Raw genomic sequence first — 23549 nt, forward strand, 5'->3', positions numbered from 1 at the left:
GCTGGATTAGGGTGGGGTGAGGTGAGGTGGGTTGAGTGGGGAGGATTGGATTGGAGTGAGTAGATTCTTTTGGACTGGGGCACATTGGAGTGTGGCAGGTTGTTTTGAATAATAGTGGGACAGGTTGTTTTGGATTTGAGTGGGGCAGATTGTTCTGGACTGGAGTGGGGATGATTGTTTTGGACTGGAGTGGGGCATATTGGACTGCGGCACTATACTTTGGATTGGAGTGGGCAGATTGTTTTGTGTTGGAGTGGAGCGGATTGTAGTGGGGCAAGTTTCATAGGGCAGATTGGAGTGGTTTGAGTGATGTGTACTGGATTGGAGTGGGGTGGATTGGAGTGATGTGTACTGGATTGGAGTGGGTCGGATTGGAGTGATGTGTCCTGGATTGGAGTGAGGTAGATTGGATTGTAGTGGGGAAATTGTAGTGGGGCAGATTGTTTCAAATTGGAGTCAGGCAGATTGTTTTGGATTGGAGTAGGGTAGATTGTTTTGGATTGGAGTGGGGCAGATTGTTTCAGATTAGAGTGGGGCAGGTTGTTTCGGATTGGAGTAGGGCAGATTGGAGTGAGTGGGTTGTGAGTAATGGAGTGTGGTGGATTGGACTGGAATGAGGCTGACTAGACTGGAGTGTTGCAAATTGGACTACAGTGTGACAGATTGGACTGGAGTGTTGCTGATTAGAGTGAGCAGATTGTTTTGGAGTGGGGCAGATTGTTTTGGATTGAAGTGGGGCAGATCTTTCTAGACTGTAGTGGGCAGATTGGAGTGTGGTGATTTGGAAGGATTGGAGTGTGATAGACTGGAGTGTATTGGGGTCAGAGGTTTGGATTGTAGTGGGGCAGATTGGATTAGAGTGGGGTGGACTGGGACGTACTGCATGGTTTCTGTTAAAGTATAATTTAGAAAATTACACATAAGAAAGAAACTATTTTGCTTTGCAATATTTAGAAGAAGATAATAGCCCTCGTTTGAGAACAGCACCCACCAGCAAAAACAAAACATAAGTGCAAACTGAGAAAAGAAGCCTTGGCCAAATAAACAAAAAGTCAACTACAGAAAATACAACTTTTCCTTTCTTTTTGTCCTGCTAGACATGTTTTTGACAGTCAAGCGCCTTCAGTTTGCAGGACACTAGAAATTAAAAAGGTAAAACATGAGTTGAAAGTGAGAAAAGAAGACTTGGCAAAATAAAAGTTAACTATAGAAAATACAACTTTGCAATTGTGTTTGCCCTGTACCTTCTGTTTGGAGAACACTAGAAGTTAAAAGAGGAAAATAGTACCTCAATCACATCAGGAACAGCAAACAGCACTGATTAAGTTGAATCCATCAGTGTTTGTTCCCTGATCCACAGACGGGAAGAAAAATGATGATATGGCCTCCAGTGACAGATTGCAAGGCTATATAGGAAGAGTGCAGCACAAGCCAACAATATCTATAGGTTTATAAAGCTGATGTTATATGTCTTGCAGAAACATATATTTTGTACAACGATAGGGCCTGGCTAAAGCAACTGGGGTATGTTCCTCTGGCATGTACAACGAAACAAGCTTCTAAAAAGGTTGTCACCGTTTTATGTAAGACAAAAGCAGATGCATACCAACGGTTTGTTATAGTATGGATGTATTTACAACAAACAATTATACACGTGTGGCATGTGTGGGCCTAATAAAGATAATTTGTGTTTGGGAAGACCCTTTTGAGAGAACTCAATAATAATAATATTACTGGGTGATTTTAATTGCATAGTAGACTCTAACGTAAAACCAACAGAGAGTAAGGCATCTTAAGGAATGGTGGAAGTTAGAAGGTTTATTAAAATAAAGCTTGAAACACTAGGACTTCTGGATGTTTGAAGGAATGGTTATTTTAAAGAGCCTGGGTATATGTTTTATTCTTGAATTCATAAGCAAAATTTGAATATAGATATGATCTTGACTACACAGAAAATGTATTTCTGACATTCAGGTTCAGATAGACCCAAAGACTATCTCTGATCATAATTTAATGTTTGCTAAGATTAAAATAGATAATTTACCATAATATGAGGTCTCGTTCATGGACGTTTGATCGCTCTCTATTGAAAGACTAAGGGCCTGATTTAGAGTTTGGCAGTCCTGTCCGCCGATATATAAATCCCATAGGATATAATGGGATTCGTATTGCGGTGGATCGTATATCCATTACCGTTTTGACGGAGTAACCCCTCCACTAAACTCTAAATCAGGCCCCTAGTGTATAAAGAGTTCATGAGTCAAGCTATATCAGATTTTGCAGATAACAACATAGGTACCACATACTTTAAATATTATGTGGAACACTTTTAAAGCATTAGGAGGTGCAATATGTAGCTAGAAGAGGCCACTTGGTGCAACAAGGTGAGGAAGATAAATTGAATAGAGCATTACCAATGGAGAGAGCTCACGCAACTCCAATACAGAACTCTGCAGATAATAAAGGCAAGATATATCAGAAATTGATTGCTTTAAAGGCAAAAATTGGGGATGAGATAAGAGAAAAAGCTGATGCTCAATTCTTGTGTCGTAAAGGTAAAGAAATGGAGTATGGGGAGTAAATAGGGAGACTGCTCAATTCAGTACTTTTTATGAGAAATTATAGACTAAGGCCCTCATTCTGACCTTGGCGGTCGGCGGAGAGGCGGCGGTCGGACCGCGAACAGACCGGCGGTATTAAAAATGGCATTCTGACCGCGGCGGTCACCGCCGCGACCGACCGCCACTTCCCCACTCCGACAGCCACGGCGGTCATGACCGACGGGCTGGAGTCTGCGCACTCCGGTCCGGCGGTCGACCCAAGACCGCCAACGGTATCATGACCCTGCTCACCGCCGCGGTTTCTGGCGTTCGGGAACCGCCATGCGAACCATGGCGGTAGGCACTATCGGGGCCAGGGAATTCCTTCCCTGGCACTGATAGGGGTCTCCCCCACCCCCCACTGCCCCCCCGAGTCCTCCCCCCACACCCTCCACCCCCCTGCCACCCCCCAGAGGTGGTACGAACCCCCTCCCCACCCCGACATGCACACACCCCCAACATGCACATATACACACCCCCTACACACACACATACACAACGGGGACACATACCCGCACACATACATGCCGACATGCGCACCCGCCGAACTACACACATTGCCCATAGGCACAGCAGCACTCCCCGCCCGCATGCACGCACTCACACACCCCCTCTACACACTCACACGCACACCCCAATGCACGCACACATCACACAACACCCCCCCACCCCCTCCCCTCACGGACGATCAACTTACCTTGTGCGTTGGTCCTCCGGGAGGTGACAGGAGCCATGGGGAGGTGACCGCCAACAGAAGACCGCCAACAGAAGACCGCCACACAGAAATGTGGGTCGTAATTCTGTGGGCGGTGTTCTGCTGGCGTGGCGGTGGAGGTTGACCAGTCTCCACTTTCCCGCCGACCGCCAGTGTGGCTGCTGGCGGTTTTTCCGGCGGAACGCTCCCAGCGGTCAGAATGCGCACAGCGGCATACCGCCGCGGTCGGCGGTCTTCACCGCGGCGGTAACTCGGCGGTCTTGCGAAAAGACCGCCAAGGTCAGAATGACCCCCTAAGTATGGCCAGGATTTGACAGAATGCTATTGACGCATATGTCCAGGAGGGTAACCTGCCCAGGTTACATGAGGAGATGCAGACTATATTATATAACGAGTTGACCTTGGCTGAGATCCTGTATGCAATAAAGTCATTATCATCTGGCAAAACAGCTGGTGAAGATGGATTACCCATAACATTTTACAAGACCTTTTCTGGTTTATTGACCTCTTTTTAGTGCACATAGCAACTGGGATTGAAGAAGGCAGTGAGATACTATCATCATGGAATCTTGTTAATATTGCTATTTGTTTTAAAGAACTGTAAAGTGGCCAATGAGTGTGGATCATATCGGCCAATGTCCTTGATAAATGCTGATGCCAAAACCTACTCTTAGTCATTAGTTATTCGAATTTCAAGGATAATCAAACAAGTCGTAAGCAACAAACAACATGGGTTTATTTCTGATTGAGATACTTCTGAGCTATTGTCATGTTTGACGTGGCCAATACACTGCATGTTCCTGCTGGTATGATCTTATTAGATTTCTTGTCAGTTACTCTAAGCAGTTTCAAGGAAAATGCATTTCCAAATAAAATTTACAGAACAAATACAAGCTTTATATAATGCACCAAAGGCTAGAATAACTGCTAAGGGGTTTATCACTAGGGGTACTCAGCAAGGCTGCCCAATTTCTCTATTGTTTGCGATTTATCTGGAACCTTATAAGACATATACACATGAATGATAAACTACACCCTGTTATACTCAATGGAATACAATTTAAGATTTCTGCATATGTGGGTGATGTGGCAATTTACATATCCACAGTATCAGAGACTATTAAAATGATTCACGTCATTGCAGTGCACTTTGGATTTATGTTTGGGTATAAATTCAGTAGGGCTAAAACGTAAATGATTATCAATTATAAAGAAGACCAGAAAGATACATGTACATTTATACATGTACAGAAGAAGCAACATATTCAGGATCAAAATAAATAGCGAAGTATAGAAAACCTTAGCTGCAAAATTATGAGTACCTATTGAGGGATATGTACAGCACTTCCAATTTTGGAAAACACTTTGGCCCTCATTCCAACCCTGGCGGTCATAGACCGCCAGGCTGGCTGTCCACGGAAGCACTGCCAACAGGCTGGCGGTGCTTCATGTGGTATTCCGACCGCGGCCCAGCCAGGTCCGGCGGTTTCCCGCCGGATTAACCCCGGCTGGGAGAATCCTCCATGGCGGCGCTGCAAGCAGCGCCGCCATGGGGATGCCGACCCCCTTCCCGCCAGGCTGTTTCTGGCGGTTTTCACTGCCAGAAACAGGATGGCGGGAACGGGTGTCCTGGGGCCCCCTGCACTGCCCATACCACTGGCATGGGCAGTGCAGGGCCCCCTAACAGGGCCCCAGCATGATTTTCACTGTCTGCATAGCAGACAGTGAAAATCGCGACGGGTGCAACTGCACCCGTCGCACCCCTGCAACACCGCCGGCTCCATTCGGAGCCGGCTTCTGTGTTTCAGGGCCTTTCCCGCTGGGCCGGCGGGCGCTCTCTTGGTGGGCGCCCGCCGGCCCAGCGGGAAAGTCTGAATGGCCCCGCGGTCTTTTGACCGCGGAGCGGTCATTTGGCGGCGTAAGTTTAGCGGGCGGTGACTGCCGCCCGCCAAACTTAGAATGACTCCCTTTGTCTTTCATTGCTTGGGAGGTGAAACATAATGAAAACGACCCCAAGCTCATTCTTTAAGAAATTAGATGGCACAATTAGACATTTCACACGGAATCATCTATCTGAGGCCCGGGAAAGCAGTTCAGTTCCTGAAGCTTTCCAACCATGTGGGTTTGGGCACTCCCAGATTTCAAATCATATTACTGGGTTGCTATGCTTCAAAAATGCCCTGTTGAATCACGATCACCCTGAAATTAGTTATAGGCATATGTACCAAATGTGCTATGGTATTGATGCAAATGACATTTTTTAAGGTACTTTGATCCTGGGTACTTTAAAAAAGTTAAATTCAAGATTACGCTGACTGCACAAGCTATCTGGAAAGCTCTTAAGAATCTGTTCCTGATCCCTGAAATTAATGCTTACACCCTTATGTGGGCTAATTCTGTATGGTATGGGTTCGCAGCAGAATCACGCATGTAGGACATATCATAACTAGTGGTTCTATACGCTCATTTAGCGAGTTGTGGGAGACGTTCCTTATAGCTAGGCAATGTTTCTGTAAGTACTTACAAATCAGAGATTACTTTTACAAGGTTGGAATATCAGAATCATGGACTGATTCCGTACAGCTACTAGAAGAGCTTTGAGCAGCAAAGGGGTTACCGACCATAGGAAAATACATACCAATTTTTTTATAGCTGCATTTGAAGGTGAGTTAGACAGTATTACTGGCAAATGGTCTGTGAAATTGGGCATAAATATGGATGTAAGAGAAATTGAGAAGGCCATAAATAGAGGACATAAGATATTTAAATCCTCAACTTTGCAGTTGCAACAATGTAAGGTCTTTAATCGATTGAATTACATTCTCAATAGGTTATACACTTACAAAACGTTATTTCACTCAAAATGCCCTAGCTGCGATTCATGATATACAGATGAAATGCATATGGTCACTGTCGGTCTGAGGTTAGGGGAATATTGGTTGAAAATTGAAAGTGAATTATATAGGATGCTCGATTACAGTATAAAACTGATTGTGCAATGTGTCATGCTTGGATCAGATAAAACCATTTCGGATATCACACAGAATTTGTATATATCACTGTGGGGATTGTCTGACTCTGCATTGCATGCTATTAGAAGGAGAAAAAAAACACCCGGGGTAGAGAATGGTAGGAAAAGCTATGAAACTTTTACAAGCTAGAAGCTGCCTTGACCGAGTATAAGAGCAAGAAAGCTCAAGATAAATTTAGAGCAAATCATTTTGGAGCCCAATGGAAGGTGATGCCAGTATTTGAGAATAAGTTAACTGTAAGTAATCAAATGTTGTATAAGCAAGCATTGTACAAGGATATGGGAAGCATGGCTAAATATGGAAGTTTTATGTAATGCTAGTTTTTTTTGTTTGTCATCTTTGTTAATCCTCTCCTAATAAAAATATAAATGAAAAAACAGATTACAATTTTGAAAATGCCACTTTTTTAAAAGTTGGCATTTCTTGCCATAAAGGTTCTAAGGCATTCACAGATGTTCCAGCTGGAGTTTCCAGGTGACTGGGCCTGTTCATTTCTCCCCCCTCAGGAATGTGTATTAGGCCCAGATAGTGTACAATAGTACCAGAGTGTAGCTGGAGGAGGGCCATCCTGCCAGGATGGGAGGGGTCAAAGTTGTTCCCTGCCCCACCTACGTTTCACAAGGCTGCCTCCAGCACACTCACAAGGGAACTTGACACCAGTGTTTTGTGACCCTAGACCTCTTGGACTCTGTCAAGGGAAGAAAGTGGAAGGAAGGAACTTTCCAGAACCAGATGTGGGGATGGACTAGAAGTTTCTCCCACTTCAAAGGGTGGCATCAGGTATAAATATTGGATCTCCTGAGCCACTCACCAGTACACACCAATACACTGCCGCACCTGTGGACATTACAGAAGGATGACTGCCTAATTGTCCAGAGCACTGCCCTGCTGCTTGAGGCCTGGCTTGATGCCCAGAGAACTGCCCAGATGATTGAGGCCTGCCTTGTCCTTCAGAGCTGCCCTGCTGCTTGTGGCCTGCCCTGCTGTCAAGAAGGAAGACAGGACTTGCTCCCTTCATCCCAGACTAACCTGAGTGATTCTAAGGGTCAGTTGGCCGGCCTCCTGTTCTGAGCTACAGGAAAACAACAAGCTCCTGAGGCCTCCATGCAGCTGCCCAGCTGAAAGGCTGCAAACTACCCTGCCTGGACCTGCCTGATCCTGCAGCTGGATCTGCCTAAGCCCTTTTAGCCTCTGCTGGAATGAGTTCCTGATTCCCAAGTGGTGTCTCCACCGGTCCTGGACCCTTGCCTGGCATCAGTTGAGATCCTTCTGTCAAATTCTGAAGCTTTGAATTCTGCACACCAGACTTTGAGAAATTAACTATTTCAGTGGGACCAACCTGGTCCCTGTACCTGGCTTATACTCCATCACAGTCTGCATGAACTTGTCACTTTGTCCTGGTCTAGCACACACAGAGTTCCACAGTCAGGGCCACATGTACAAAGCATTTTTCGATTTGCAGAATTGGCCCATTTTCGACTAGAAAAATGCTGTTTGCGATGTAGAAAGCCCAAACTGCAATTCAGTAACTTGTTACCGAATCGCAATTTGGGCTTTGCGATTCGGTATTAGGAAGAGGCGTGTTCAGGGCGTCCCTTCCTAATACTGAATCTAAATGGTATGTATGATTGTTTTGTGACCGTGAATGCGGTCACAAAACAATGGCAATAGCAACAATTTCAAATTGGTGCTAACCCATTCGCAAATGGGAAGGGGTCCCTAAAGGGACCCCTTCTCGTTTGTGAATGCATGCAAGAACGTTTTTGAAGAGCAGGCAGTGGTCCCACGGACCACTGCCTACTCTTCAAAAGTGAAATTGAAACGTTTCATTTTCATTTTCATTCTTTTGAAACGCAGCTTGTTTTCCTTTAAGGACAGCGGACTGCGTTTAAAAAAAAAAGATTGCTTTATTTAAAAGCAATTGCAGACATGATGGTCTGCTTACACCAACAGGTGCCATCCCTGTGATCTTGTGATTCCCAGTGAGTCACAAATTGCGACCTACCTCATTAATATTAATGATGCGGGTCTATTTGCGACCCACGGGAATCGCAAAAGAAACTCAATGGAGTTTCTTACATTTGGAATTGCGATTCCCTAATTGCAATTTGCTTGGAATCGCAATTAGGAAATCACAAATCCAAATATTTGTACATGTGGCCCTTAGTGCTCTCCGCTTCTTGGTGCTTTTTTTATTTAAACCTTTACGATTGCATATCTTTGGTTCTCCAGATTCGTGTTTTGTTGTTTTGGGCTCATTTTATTTACTAATTCGTTTTCTATTTTCTAAATTGGCGTGGAATATCTCTTGTGTTGTATCTTCACTTTATTACTGTTTGTCTGCAAATAAATTCTTAACACAATGCCTCTACTTTAAGCTTGACTGCTTTTATGTCAAGCTACCAGCAGGTTAAGCTCAAGTTAATTCAGTAACTTTTGTGGTTCATACAGACAAGGACTGTGGTTGTTGTTTGCAAAGGGTTGACACCCTCCTCAACCAATAACCCAAATTCTTACAAAAGCCATTCACAGCTCCTGCATAGAGCATTTTTCCAGAAGGTTACATGTTGGCACTGTTGGGTTTCCGGATTAATGCACACAGTCATGCTATGTTAGACATATCTCTGGAGTCATTCACTGGAAGTACTGAAACAAAGCCTTAATGGAAACATAGATTGCCATCCTGCCGCTACAGTGTTCATCACTTGATCAGCTACTGCAGTGTTGCCACTTCCATTCCTTCTCAAGTTATTTTTTCGGCAGGTCTGTTTGAGGTGGTTCACGCAGCAGAGGTAGGAACGGCCATTGTAGTGATGCCCCCTTGGCTCAGGCCCCTGTGCCACTGCACCGACTGCACCAATCATAGCCATACTTGATTTACCAGACGCTGCTAAACACTTCTGCATAAAATATAAGAACTGTCCCTTCTTAGAGACCTTTTTTCCAAATTTTCTATCACAGTCAATGGTCACTATGGTTTTATGGCTCCTACACTCCTACACCTTTGAGTGCCCCTTGTGTCTGCACACTGTGAAGCAACATTGGTGCGTAAGGTATTTTGGTTTTTCAGTTAAAATTAAATACACCATTAAACATGTCATACCTGTTCCTCAGTATCAGAAGGCACTACACCCTACTTGTTTCCCCACTTGGTTCACTCAAGCCTCCTTACACTCTGTGGTTTAAGTCAGACAAAAAAGGTGTGGCGTCTGTAAGATAGTCGTGGCCAAAGAAGTGGAATGAGGAATCCTTTCCAAGAGGAGTGGCCTGTGTAATTAAGGGTGTGTCTTAAAACACATGAACTAAAGTCCTGCGTGTTGACGTTCTAATTAAAATAATTAAGAGGATCGATGCATAGGATCAGGAATAGCTGAATCTTCATAAGACTGAGTCCCAGCCAGTGAAGTAAACTTAGACGAGACAGAATTCGAGGTAAACTTTATAGGTTTATTGACAATTAAGATGATTACAGAAGGCAAAAAATAATTAGCCAATCATTTAGCAATTAATTCAAATAATATAGTTAAAGTCATAATCTGCGAAGGGACTAACATAAGGTTTGAGGCAAATCAATTGCCAGATCCAAATATAACACAACTAAACAGAATGACAGTCTACTCAGTTAGAAAGACAGAGAGAGTCTCAAGTATAAAATGAATGAACACACTAGTGCAGAGTCTACTGAATCTAAAAGCTTAGGAAAGTTTGGCACATATCCCAAAACATCATCGTTTTTAGGTTCTAGTCAGAAAAGCCACAAACATTTAGTTACTTCTAATGATCTATTAGAGTGGGACTAGCAGAGTAACAAAACAATGACCAATCAATATTGTAATGCATAAGATATGTTCAAGAGGATACATCTAAAACACCTGCTTCTACTGCCTAGTAACAAATGAGGATTACATAAGAAATGAAGGTAATGACATGACATTTATATATTACAGAAATACAATGAACAGTTCAACTAATGCAAGAACTCTAGGAAAGACTAAGACAAATGACATTATAAGTTATAAATAAAGAAGCATTCTAGACATGGCTTTCTCGAGAGGAACACAAGTTAAAATAATCTAATAATAAAGAGACTGTAAAATAGGCTTCCATTTTGTTGATTTTCTAAAATGGAAAGACATCCAAAGCACATACTTGTGGCGAAAGCTTGTTCACATCAAATAAAAGTGCACATTTCTTTCTGCAAACAAGAACCGGTCTCTATACAAGACGTCTTGGCTCTAGTCATACCAACTTAAGCAAACCTACATTAGACATTATTTTTCTAATTTATAAAACACTTCAACATGTTCTTCACACAGCATGCCAACTAACCGGTATTTAGATGCCTCTCTGTGAATTTTGTTATCACATCCAGGCATATCACACAGCAAAAATGTGCCTGAAACAAGCCATACCTATTGACCATGACAGTGATTGTTAAGATAAATTAGTAACAACAATGATTCTGATGTGAACTGGAATGTTTCAGTTCCGAAAATTAAACAGTGAACTAAACATTGCTAAAGCCAATTGGAGGGGCAGTGGTCACTGGAGTGTCTTAGTCACTCCCGGTCTTTCATTCACACGACTTTCCTCAGCAGTTTCTTACTCTGTAAGTCACTTACCCTTTTGTATCCCCCCATCTTTCTGAAATCTTCTATCTGCATATGTCACAAATCATCATCTTCCTCTTCAGGATTTTTTACTTCCTTACATCACCTGCCACAATGCCTCTCTCTCTCTCCTTCACACCTGTAAACATAGCATTTTAATTTCGGCACTTGGAAGAGAGGCCAAGGACTGGATATGCACATAGTTTGAACACTTTATGACCAACTGACAGGCATTGTGAGAAACTCACATTGCCTCCAGCTTCAGCTCCAGAGCTCACAATCATGCCCACTCATGAAAACCTGAAAACCCATCAACAATTGAAACTCACCTAGATAACAAGGGCTGACTCTGTTCACAGTAAAAGGTGTCTCCAAACACGTGATCACAAAAAAAAGGAGCTTTCAGAACTACTACTAGGAGAGAGGATTAGGCTCCTCCTAAAGCTGCTTTTATTTAGTACAGCATTTGATAGGGCTGCAGCTGTGTGCTTCCATTTAAAGAGTACTTGTATTACACTTTTTGACTTATTCAAAGCTTCTGCTCAATACAGTAATTAAATAACCTATTAATTAGGGCTATAGACCTGATTTGTTTATTGTGGAAAAAGGCAGTAGGCCTCCATATTTATTGTGAAAAACATATGCTAAAGACAGTAGTGTCTTTAATAGTAGGTTCTCATAGAAAGGATAGTATTTTGTTTTCTCAGCTAAAATTTTGAACACATTTGTAGTTTATGAATTTAAATCGTCCAGTTGCCTTTGGGAAAATGTACACTCAATACAGTAGGCTTGAATTGGTGACGGTGACAAGCCAGTGATAAATGCAATAGGCCTGATTGGTCAACAGGTAAAAGTTATGTTCAATAGCTAGATCTGTTTATGATTACACGTTATGACAAAAGACTAATTTATTGTGAAAAACATATGTTAAAGTCTGTAGGCCTTTAATTGAGGATTATTATCACACTGTGTTACAGGCTGTAGATGGGTACTTGTTACATGTAATTGCAGATAGTACTCAAAGTAGGCAAGAGTTTTACTGTTAGTCACCCACTCTGACAAACCCAGGGGGTAGACGATTTTCACTGTGATGGTTCTTGCTAGGCCCTTTAGAGAGTGAAGCATGTTGTTTTGCCAACTGTAGTTTTGTACCCTTTTTTCTATCCCTTTGAGAGGGGCTCTATATTGTTTTTCCAACTGTAGTTTTGTACCTATCTGTTACTTTAGAAGTTTGTGCGTGGTGGTAGCCAGTTTATGTCACTTCAGCTGGCGTGTGTTTGGTTATGGTATCAAGCCAATGGTAAAGGTGATCATCCTTATTGGTTAATAGGGAAAAGAGATACCAGGACCCATTGGTTTGATCTGTTTATTATGAAAAGATATGAAAAAGCCAGTAGGCTCAGCTTACTCACTGTGAGAAGCATGTGTTAAACACAATAGGCTTTTATGGGTGGATTGTAATTAAACTGTGCTAAGGCCTGTTTTCCTGTATTTTATTACTTGGAATCTAACAGATTATCATTGTAAGGAAGGGTTTTTGGTGCTGGTGACCTAATAAAAAACATGGGAATAGAAAATTTGCACTATGATAGGAGTAATTTTAAATTGTTTTGAAAAGTTACAACAAAGGTATTAGGCCTGATGTATTTATTACAAAATGCAAATGTTAAAGACAATGGCGGTCATTACAACATTGACGGTAAAAGCCGCTTACCGCCGTGCAGAAGACCACCAACACACTGCAGCGGACGCGGAAATCCGCCACAGCTATTATGATCCACAGCACGGAATCCGGCCACACAGTCACAGGCCACTACAGAGCTTCCTCCGTCTGGACACACCAGCACAGCACCCACCCAGCGGGCCCATACCTCTGTCCCCAGGACACGTCAAGCAGCAGTGTGTCCACCACTACAGGGAACCCAGGCTAACCCACCACCCCAACAACAACAGGGACCTGGGGCAGTGGTAGTGGGCACACGGTCCAGGGGATGGAGGCCCAGGAACACAGGGGAACTGGGAGGGCTGCTGTGCTACAGGGGGAGGACAGGCCTAGGGAACCCACTCTCCACAAGGCACTCTCCTCCATCATGGGAGCCTACCACCACTCCCAGGAGACGATGGCAATGGTATTGGCCAAGTTTCAGGAGACCCTGCGCCTGCTGGAGGAACAGTATTTGGGCTTCAGGGAGGAACTCAGAACCATCAATTCCACCCTGGGCACCATCGTAGTGGTGCTGAAGGAAGTCCTCAACACCAGGAGGGACACTGTGGCACAAGGGTCCCCTGACACTAGCAAGGATGATGAACTGCCCACCACCTCCGCCGGCGCTAGTGGACATGACGCCCCGCCACAGGACCACCACACCAGCACCCCACCGCCTGCAGAGGGAGAGCAACCCGCAAACGGTCCCTGAGATCCAGGACAAAGACAGAGAACGATGCCAAGACCCCCGCCAAGAAATTAGACCACCCTGAATGTAATCTTTCTGTCCCACTTTGTCACCCTGTCCATTCTCAAACTGCCCCAGCTCCACTTCCTATGCCCATTTGGGCAATGCACCTGTGAGACTAATAGACTGGACTCTGCCATGGACATTCCTTCACCATCCCCCCTCACCATTTTACAACCCCCTCCAATATTGAGCACTTAAATAAACACCCTTGAAGTAAAAAACAATCTGGAGTCAGTCTGTGATTTCGAAATTGTGTATTAGCAAATACAGTGACAAAATGCTCTTTCAATTGTAATGTCAACATACCTATGTCACACAGCTCTAGTCCATGAGGAAACAAAGCAGATGTCACACAGTGGGACCCACATCTGTGAAATCGTAAGGGAAACTGACAACTCAGTCACCATACACTGGGTGAAAAGGACAGACAGTAGTGAGGTAGTAGCGTTAAAGTACATGTAGTAGGCAGGTCTGTACTCTTATCTGTGTCTCACTGGAAATATTGCAGGATCACAGAGTTCCTGTTGTCCATGTCCTCTTCTTCTGCTTCCTCGTCTTCACTGTCCACAGGATTCCCATCTGCAACAACACCGCCATCTGGACCATCCTCCTGCAGAAAAGGCTCCTGTCGTCGCAAAGCTAAGTTGTGAAGCATACAGCAGGCCACGATGATCTGGCACACCTTCTCTGGTGAGTAGAATAGGGATCTACCTGTTATATGGAGGCACCGGAACCTGGCCTTCAGGAGGCCAAAGGTCCGTTCTATAATCCGCCGAGTTCGCCCATGGGCCTCATTGTAGCGTTCCTCTGCCCTTGTCCTGGGATTCCTCACTGGGGTCAGTAGCCATGACAGGTTGGGGTAACCAATGTCACCTGCAAATGGCGAGGGACAACTCTTAGACACACACTAACCTGTAGGGATATCCAGAGACCCAGGCAATCATTCCCACTGTCTTGCTTCCAGATGCTCACCTAATAGCCACACCCGGTGCCTCTGGAGTTGACTCATCACATAAGGGATGTTGCTATTCCACAGGATGTAGGCATCATGCACTGAGCCAGGGAATTTGGCATTCACATGGGAGATGTACTGGTCTGCCAAACACACCATCTGCACATTCATGGAATGATAACTCTTCCGGTTTCTGTACACCTGTTCACTCCTGCGGGGGGGACCAAAGCCACATGTGTCCCATCAATGGCACCTATGATGTTGGGGATATGTCCCAGGGCATAGAAATCACCTTTCACTGTAGGCAAATACTCCACCTGAGGGAAAACGATGTAGCTCCGCATGTGTTTCAGCAGGGCAGACAACACTCTGGACAACACGTTGGAAAACGTTGGACATCCCTGATGCTATGGCCACTGTTGTTTGAAATGACCCACTTGCAGGGAAATGGAGTACTGACAGCACCTGCACTTGAGAGGGGATTCCTGTGGAATGGCGGATAGCTGACATCAGGTCTGGCTCCAGCTGTGTACACAGTTTATGGATTGTGGCACGGTCAAGCCTGTAGGTGATGATCACATGTCTTTCCTCCATTGTCGACAGGTCCACCAGCGGTCTGTATACCGGAGGATGCCGCCGTCTCCTCACATGTCCCAGCGGAGGGTGCCTATGAATGACAACAGCGAGCACAGAGTCAACCAACTTAGAGGTACGTACCCACAGCTTACACAGAACACAAATCTTAATCCGAAAAGTGGCCTGTATGTGGGTTGAAGCTAGGCCTAGGTATGTGTGACGCAGTTAAAAATTAAGCCATGTGGGCCCCTGAAATGGCGGCTGCCTGACCTCTAAAGTGGGACAATGGGATGTGAGGTAACTGCGCTGGCGTTGTACACCGTCGCAGTAGGCGGTCAAAGACCGCGGCGCAGTGCTGCATTGGTTAACATTGGACCCTATGGGTCCCAGGAGCCCATGACGATGTACGCCGGCGGTGACGGTACGCACCGCTGCGGACGTGACCACCATTTTCTATCTGTTCAATCACTCGATACCTGATCTTCGACAGGAGAGGACCTACACTGCAAGTGCTGCTGTGACCTCGGTCTGGAAGAGACAATGGCTCGAGTGTCTGGGGAAAGGGCCCCTTCCTTCACATCAGAGGAGTTGGAGAAACTCGTGGATGAGGTCCTCCCCCACTACACGCTACTCTACGGTCCTCCAGACAAACAGGTAAGTACACTGGGAGCATGCTGTATGGGCTATGCCTGTGTGGAGTGGGGTGGATGAAAGATGGGGGGGGAGAGATTGAGGCGTGCATGAAACGACGATGAATGCATGTGCCACATGGCAAGGGTAGGGATGGGGGCCAATGACTGTGACGGTGCAATTGGTAATAACATTTCTCTTCCCCCTGTACAATTCATGTAGGTCAGCGCCCACCAGAAAAAAGATATTTGGTGTGCCATCGCCAAGGACGTCCGGACCCTGGGGGTCCACCACAGACGGAGCACCCACTGCCGGAAAAGATGGCAGGACATTAGCTGCTGGAGCAAGAAGACGCCGGACGCTCAGCTGGGGATGGCCTCCCAATGTGGGAGGGGTGCCCGTCGCACCATGACCCCCTGATGTTCAGGATCCTGGCGGTGGCGTACCCAGAGTTGGATGGGTGCTTGAGGGCATCACAGCAGCCACAAGGGGGTGAGTACACTCTCATCCTGCTGATTTTGCGCGCAGTGGAGGTGTCTGGGTGGGGGAGGTGGGCGGTGGGTTTCCCTAGGCCAGGGCGAGTTTAGTAGGCAAGGTCCCTCCGTAAGGCAGGCCATGTGGCACCCCACCTCTGTAGAGTGCCAAGTACACCTAGTCATGCCCCTGTGCCATCCATGTGTGCAGATGTCGTCCATAGCCTTGTAGGCCATGTCCCAGGGACTGAACAGTGGAGACCAAGAGCGCGGCGTAGTGCAGGGGGCTTCTGTGTCTGTCGTGTCCGCCAACGGTAGCGGTAATGCATGCACTCAACATGTCTTTCTTCTGTCCCCCCCCCCCCTTTTTGTGGTCTCCCTGTTCTTGTGTGCATTAGCATCATCAGGCGGAGGAGCAGTGGCACCGGAGCAGAAGGGAGCTGCATCCCACACGGCCCTGGAGGGCGAGACTACGGAGTTCACCAGTGGGATGGAGGGCGAGGGGAGCTCCACGGCGGGGACAGGAGCTGACACCAGTGACACAGACTTGTCCTCTGATGGGAGCTCCCTTGTGGTGGCGGCACCATCTGTGCCCCCCACATCTACAGGTACAGCCCCCACCCCCGTACCAGCACCGCCCTCCCAGCAGCCGCTCAGCCTTTGCCCCGTGCCCGCTCAACCAGGAGGGTGGGCATCACCTTCGCCCCAGGCACCTCAGGCCCTGCCCCAGTCACCCCTGTGCCCTCAGTGTGGAGGCCATTGACCTCCTCAGGTCCCTTACTGTTGGGCAGTCTACCATTTGGAATGCCATCCAGGGTGTAGAAAGGCAGTTGCAACAAACAAATGCATTCCTGGAGGGCATTCATTCTGGTCAGGCGGCCCTTTCAGCGATTCAGACTCTGGCCTCAGCACTGATGGCAGCCATTGTCCCCGTCTCTAGCCTCCCCCCTCCAACTTCCTCCACCCAGACCCAATCCCCTGTACCCCAGCCTATCCCAAGCACACCTCCTGACCAGCATGCACACACGTCAACATACAAGGGAAGCTCAGGCAAACATAAGCACCACACATCCCACAGGCACTCACGCAAGCATCACACACAGGCAGACACACCATCATCCACTGCCTCCACTGTTTCCCCCTCCTCCTCATCTCCCTCCTCCCTCCCAGTATCGTCTCCACTCACACCTGCATGCACTACATCTACAGCCACTACTGCCATCACCAGCACACACACCACTACACCCCGCTCACGTGCAGTCACCACCCCCACTACCATTCACACGTCCCCTGTGGCCTCTCCCAGTGTGTCTGTGACGCCACCTCCCAAGATACACAAACGCAGGCACATACCCACCCAACAGCCATCCACCTCACGACAGCCTCCAGCGCATGCACCTTCACCCAGAGTCACCAAGCGAACACCTCCTACAACCACAACCTCTTCCTCCACTCCCAAACCCCCTCCAGCTACCTGTCCCAGTGTCTCTAAAAAACTTTTCCTTTCCCACACCTCCCCCACCCTGTCCGTCTCCTAGGTCCCGACTCTCCAGGTCCCAACCTAGCACCTCAGCCACAACATCTCCGGGACCAGTGGTGCCTGTAGTCACCGGTATATGGAGTGCATCGGCCACCAGGGCAGCCAGTGTGGCATGGAGCTACAGCACGGACAGTCCCCCACCTGTCAAGCATCAGAAGTTGGCCAATGCCCGGCGGGAGAGGGGGAAGACTCCAGCCACCAAAGCCGCTCCCAGGGGTCCCGGTGGGAGTGTGGAGTCAGCTGCGACACCTTCCAAGGTGGGGAAGGGCCACAAGAAACCCGGAAAGACTGGGAAGAGCAGCACGGCGGAGAAGACCGTCATCATCCCTGCTGCCCAGGAGGCCACCGCCATCATCCCCGCTGCCCAAGAGGCCACCGCCAGCACAAGCCCCACTGGGCTAGAGAGGCCACCGCCAGCACAAGCCCCGCTGGGCTAGAGAGGACCCCCAGCACAAGTCCCGCTGGGCTAGCGAGGAGCGCCAGCACAAGCCCCGCTGAGCTAGAGAGGACCGCCAGCACAAGCCCGCTGGACTAGAGAGGACCGCCAGCACAAGCCCCGCTGAGCTAGAGAGGACCGCCAGCACAAGCCCGCTGGACTAGAGAGGACCGCCAGCACAAGCCCCGCTGGGCTAGAGAGGACCGCCAGCAGATGAGTCATTGCAGAGGAACCCGCCGCCACAAGCACCGCTGAACAGGGCACTGCCGCCTCAAGCACTGCTGAACAGGGCACCGCCACTACAAGCACCGCTTAACAGGGCACCGCCGCCTCAAGCACCGCTGAACAGGGCACCGCCACCTCAAGCACCGCTGAACAGGGCACTGCCGCTACAAGGACCACTGAACTGGGCACCGCCGCTACAAGCACCGTTTAAGAGGGCACCGCCGCCACAAGCACCGCTGGCCCATGAGCGCCAAGGGCACTGACGCTACTGAGTCCGTCATGAGCAGGGGGGAATCACTCATGGGGCACAATGCCCCCTCCAGAACCAGTGGAGACTGTCATCCACTACCTCTGTCCTTAGCAGGATGAAGCACTCTGGGCACAACGCCCCCTCCAAAACCAGTGGAGACTGTTATCCACTTGAGAGACTGTGGCTTTGCACTCCCCAGGATGGAACAGTGGGCATCCCACCCACTGTAGAGACTTGAGAGACTGTGGCTTTGCACTCCCCAGGATATAGCAGTGGGCAACCCACCCACTGTAGAGACTTGAGAGACTGTGGCTTTGCACTCCCCAGGATGGAACAGTGGGCAACCCACCCACTGGAGAGACTTGAGAGACTGTGGCTTTGCACTCCCCAGGATGGAACAGTGGGCATGTGGCCCTCTCGTGGATTTGGCGTTGTGCACTCAACCGGCTGAGGTGAACCCCCTTTCCCTCCCCCTGAGGTGCCTGTTTTCTTGCTCTCTGATGCCCCTGCAGTGTTCTCTCCGTCATGGTCAGGGATCTTGTGTGGGCCTCGCCCATACCGTGTGGGCCCAGTGTTCCACGGACTTCATTAGAGCACTACCTGGACTACTAAGCTTGGTGTATATTTTATTTATAGTGTTATAGTGTATATATATATTTTTGCGTACTTGATTTTAATATATTACAATGGTTACACTCATTTTCTTATGTCTTTGCATTCTTCTGGGGGGGTTGGGGGGGTGTAACTGTAATGTATCATGCTGTATTGGTGTGTGTGTTGTAGTGGGTGAGGGTTGGGGAGGGGTGGGGGTGTTGCAAGTTGCGTGTGTGTTTCCCTTTTTTTTCCCTCTCTCCTCCCCTGAGTTGTCTTCGCCGCCGGCGTTCGTACTCCTGGTAGAGGAGCAAGAAGATAAGGGCTGGCAGGATGGGGAGCTCTGGTTCCATGGCGTCCGGATTCCTCGTGGGGTGTGTAGAGGTGAGCGCTTTCACTTTGAAGTCCTGTTTCCGCCGTGTTCTTGTCCGCGGTGAATCCGCCCTGGAAAAGGTGGCGGATTGGTAGGTTGTGATACTGTGGGCGGTACTTTGTCTTCTGCTTGTCTGTTGGCGGTGACCACTGCGCTGTTTGTTTGTACCGCCTTGGCGATCGGAGTGTTAAAGTGGCTGTCTTTGGTGGCGGTTTCCGCCACGGTCGTAATTCCAATTTTTTTACCGCCAGCCTGTTGGCGGTCTTACTGCCGCTTTAACACCGTCCGCCAGGGTTGTAATGACCACCAATAAGCCTTTAAGAGTTGGTTGTTTTTGCACCATGGTAAAGCCTGCAGACATGAATATATGAACCTCACAAATTACCTTGGTAGATAAGGATTTTGGTATTAATTACCCACTTCGACAAACTGTAGAAGTGGAAGATTTGCAAAGTAACAATTTGTGTTCCAATCTCTTTTAAAGGCCTGGTAGGCTTTGTTGTCTGCTAGGATCTTGTAAAAAACAATATTCATTATAATTTTATATATATATATATATATATATATATATATATTGACAAATAGAGGGGTTTGTCTTTTTCTGCTATTGGTCTGTATGTGTGTTCTTTACACTCTGCCTCCATCTTTGACACCGTACACCATGGGTCATGCCACTTCAGCGGTTTGCTCTCTTGCCCAGTGAGTGTCAGCATTTGTCTATTTGTCTGATTACATATACACATCCACCTGAAAATCAGTATGCTTATGTTCCAGGGCTTGTGGGCCAGACTTTCAGTTTTCCATTTTCTCTTTATGGGTCACCTTTCTTTTCTTCCCTTCTCCTATTTTCATTTCCAGAGAATACTACAGGTCACCAGACACTGCTAATGAGCCTTTCTTGCTCCTCATTTTATCTGGAGTGCACTACATCCTAGAAGCCAATTCACCTAAAGCAGGTGACTATTGTGGAAAGGTTGTCCATAGTGTAACATTGTTATATCATTCCAACATGGCCCATGATGGGATGGACAAGTCCCTTGTATTTTGACTGACACCCAACCTACCTGTCCTAGGTGCCCCAGCTGCAACGATTTCTGGATCCTCGGTGCTGATTTTTGTTGTTATGGGCAAACACAGATCATGCCTGTGCGCCATGCCACAAGCCTGTCACATGCATTGTGGTATTGTTGCAAAAGTGCTATTCTCAAGAGTGGTGAAAGGCTACTGTCATTGTCAGGGGTTAGGTAGCACAAGCACATTGGTGCCAGCATACCATGTAGTGATTACTAGAAGTGAATATGTATTTTTACCTGTGTCACTGGAGTGAGGCTTACAGGTTCACTCATGTAAAGTTCCACTATTGTGTGCTTAACTTACTCTTGGCCTATATCAATATAGTACGTAGCCTGTGTGTTGTTGTATGCATGTGCTGGGTGTATGTGTGCCTGTGAATGCTACAATACATGAGAGACTCTGGGTTTCCTTTTTGGGAGACCCAGAGCTGACTAGAAGAGCACATGCAGGTAGCAGAATCCACTCCCCCAGTCAGATTTATGGATTGCTGCATTCCTGAGAGCTGGGTGGGACACACACTCCAGAAAGAAAAACAAGTCTCTTCAGTAAACTTGGAGTGCTCTTTGATTCACGGAGAGGTCACTTGATAGGGGCCTTGACACATTTCATGAAAGGAGATGGGGCTGATAAGACAATCATAAAGAATGGGGCTGGAGTCCTTGGGTAATCTTCTGATGCACAGATGGCTGTGGCTGACATCCAGGTGTGAACCTCTAGTCACTCCAATGGCCTGTGTTGTGAGGCTAACAGATTTGCAATGGTCCTCCTGTGACATGTTGCTTTTTGGAGGAAAGACAAGACAGAGGACTGGGTGCTTCAAAAGGAAGCAGACCCCATAACAAACCTCAAAGACTCAGACCCTAACTCACATTTGGTGTCTGGAAATGGACACCAAAATTGTCAACTTCCAATAAGCAAGTTGGGCTGTGCAACGAGGATAAGTTCTGCAAGACTTCTGCATGTGACCAGGACTGGGGGCAAAGGCCTGCCAGGAAAATTCAAGACCACCAGCCCCAGTGCCTGCCTACTTGCCATGACCAGTGTGCCCTGTGCAGAAGAGGAGAGCGCTTTGAGGGAGTGAAGTCAAGTATGGGATCCTAGCAAGTGGATCCCTGTAGCAAAGTATGAAGAGACAGCTGCTGCACTGATTGGGTTGTCACCCGTGTGCCAGTTCAAGTATGTGACCCTTTATGCCAGATGGGGGGACTATGAAGTTAGCCATGGTAACACCAATGGGGGCGCAGCCCAAGTGCAAAGTAAGTCAGAGACTCTGTATACCAGAGGGGGCATCTAGAAAGATTATTTCTGTATCGATCGGGCCATAGCCCATGTGTGGAGTGAAATTGGCTACTCTGTATTCCAGAATGGACCAAACTGAAGATTACTCTCATGCCGATCAGGCCGTAGCCCATGTGCAGAGTGAAGCTGGTGACCCTGAAGGCCAGAGGGGGTGCAATGAAGAGGAGGTTACTGCTATGGAGATCAGGCTGTCACCTGTGTGTGGTGTAAGGTCAGTGACCACGTCTGCCAGAGGGGGCCACAGTGAAGAGCAATGAATATTTCCTGGTTCAGCCGTCATCAATTGGAAGGACACTGTGGTGACCTGGGTGTGCCAGACCTCTGACTGGGGATTGGAAACTGAGTGATCACCCCAGCTGTGAGAAGAATTAGAGGAACTTACCACCTCACTGGGGAAAGTGCCAAGGATGCTCAGCCGCTGCAGTGTCACAAGTTCTACTCACCATCAGCAACCGCTGTAGCCTTCCGCGATGCCTGAGAGTGAAATGCAAGTGAGGAGTATGGTGGCACAACCCAGCAGTACAGGGTAAGCCTGAACGCCAGGCTGGAAGGCCTGGTGGAAATTGTTCTGATGCACACCACTTCTGGTGCTGGAACACTTCTGAAAGAGTTGGAGTGAGACTTCTGAGATTTGGCTACTAGTGGGGCTTAACCTCAATGTCACCGATAGTGAATGGGAAATAAGCACTACCGTTAGTGAGAGGGAAGTGGGACTCAGGGACCTGCCTTTTGAACACTAAAGTCCTGACCATAGGGGACTGTTTGTTGTTTGTGTATGCTGTATTTTACTTTGCGGTGGTATATACAGTATATACTCCTTTGTATGGGCGAGTGCAAAGCGCTCCGTCCATTATATAATCTCTCTTTGGGCTTCAAACCACGCCCATGTCACGTCAGTCACTTACATTGGTTCGTGGGCTTGCCTTTTAAAATCCGCTTGCTTTCATTTGTGAAAAGCATGCATACGTCATGCCTTTTCCGGTGTTTAGCCCACCTACACAGCACCAGTAAACTACTAAAAACATACGACCCTCGATGTTTTCAGCCTGGTGTCCGGACTACTTTATCATATTAATTTCCACGCAGCGCGATCGCGCTGCATTTTACATAGTGCGATCATGCTCCGTTTTTTTTCTTTACAACTGGCGAACTGGCGAGTTCTTGCAATCGTTTGTTCATAAGACCATTATTTTCTGGCATTTGTATTCCTATTCCTAGCACCTCTTCTCACTTGTACTAATTGATTGAATTTGGGTCGTAGAGCGGGTCCCCTTGTCCCACTGCATCAGCTTCTCAGTGTTCCCTCTAGCATTGTTTCCACACTTGTTAAACAGAGTTCCTTTTTGGTTTTAGACTTTTTCAGTGTAGTTCCAGAAATGTGTATTCTTTTCCTGTGCATTTGTTGGAGTGTAGTTATTATAATCAAAAATTAACATGAAATGCTTACAAATTAATGTATAATGATGTTGCATAGAAAATGTATTAATGTGCTTTTAACATACGCGCTTGAAATGTGCCCACAGGGAGTGGCCATCAATGTATATGATGATGAATGAAGTTGACTAATAATGAATTATTGATGTACTAATGTGTGGTTTTGTATTAGCGTTAAGAGTTATATGTTAAGATTTTGCTAAAATTAATTACTAGGCCTTAGTTAGCATGAGTTGGGGCCTAGCTGCCGGTCTCATATTAAATGTGTTTTTCTAACGTGCAA

The sequence above is a fragment of the Pleurodeles waltl genome, chromosome 3_1, assembly GCF_031143425.1.
Source record: "Pleurodeles waltl isolate 20211129_DDA chromosome 3_1, aPleWal1.hap1.20221129, whole genome shotgun sequence".
In the NCBI taxonomy this organism is placed as follows: domain Eukaryota; kingdom Metazoa; phylum Chordata; class Amphibia; order Caudata; family Salamandridae; genus Pleurodeles; species Pleurodeles waltl.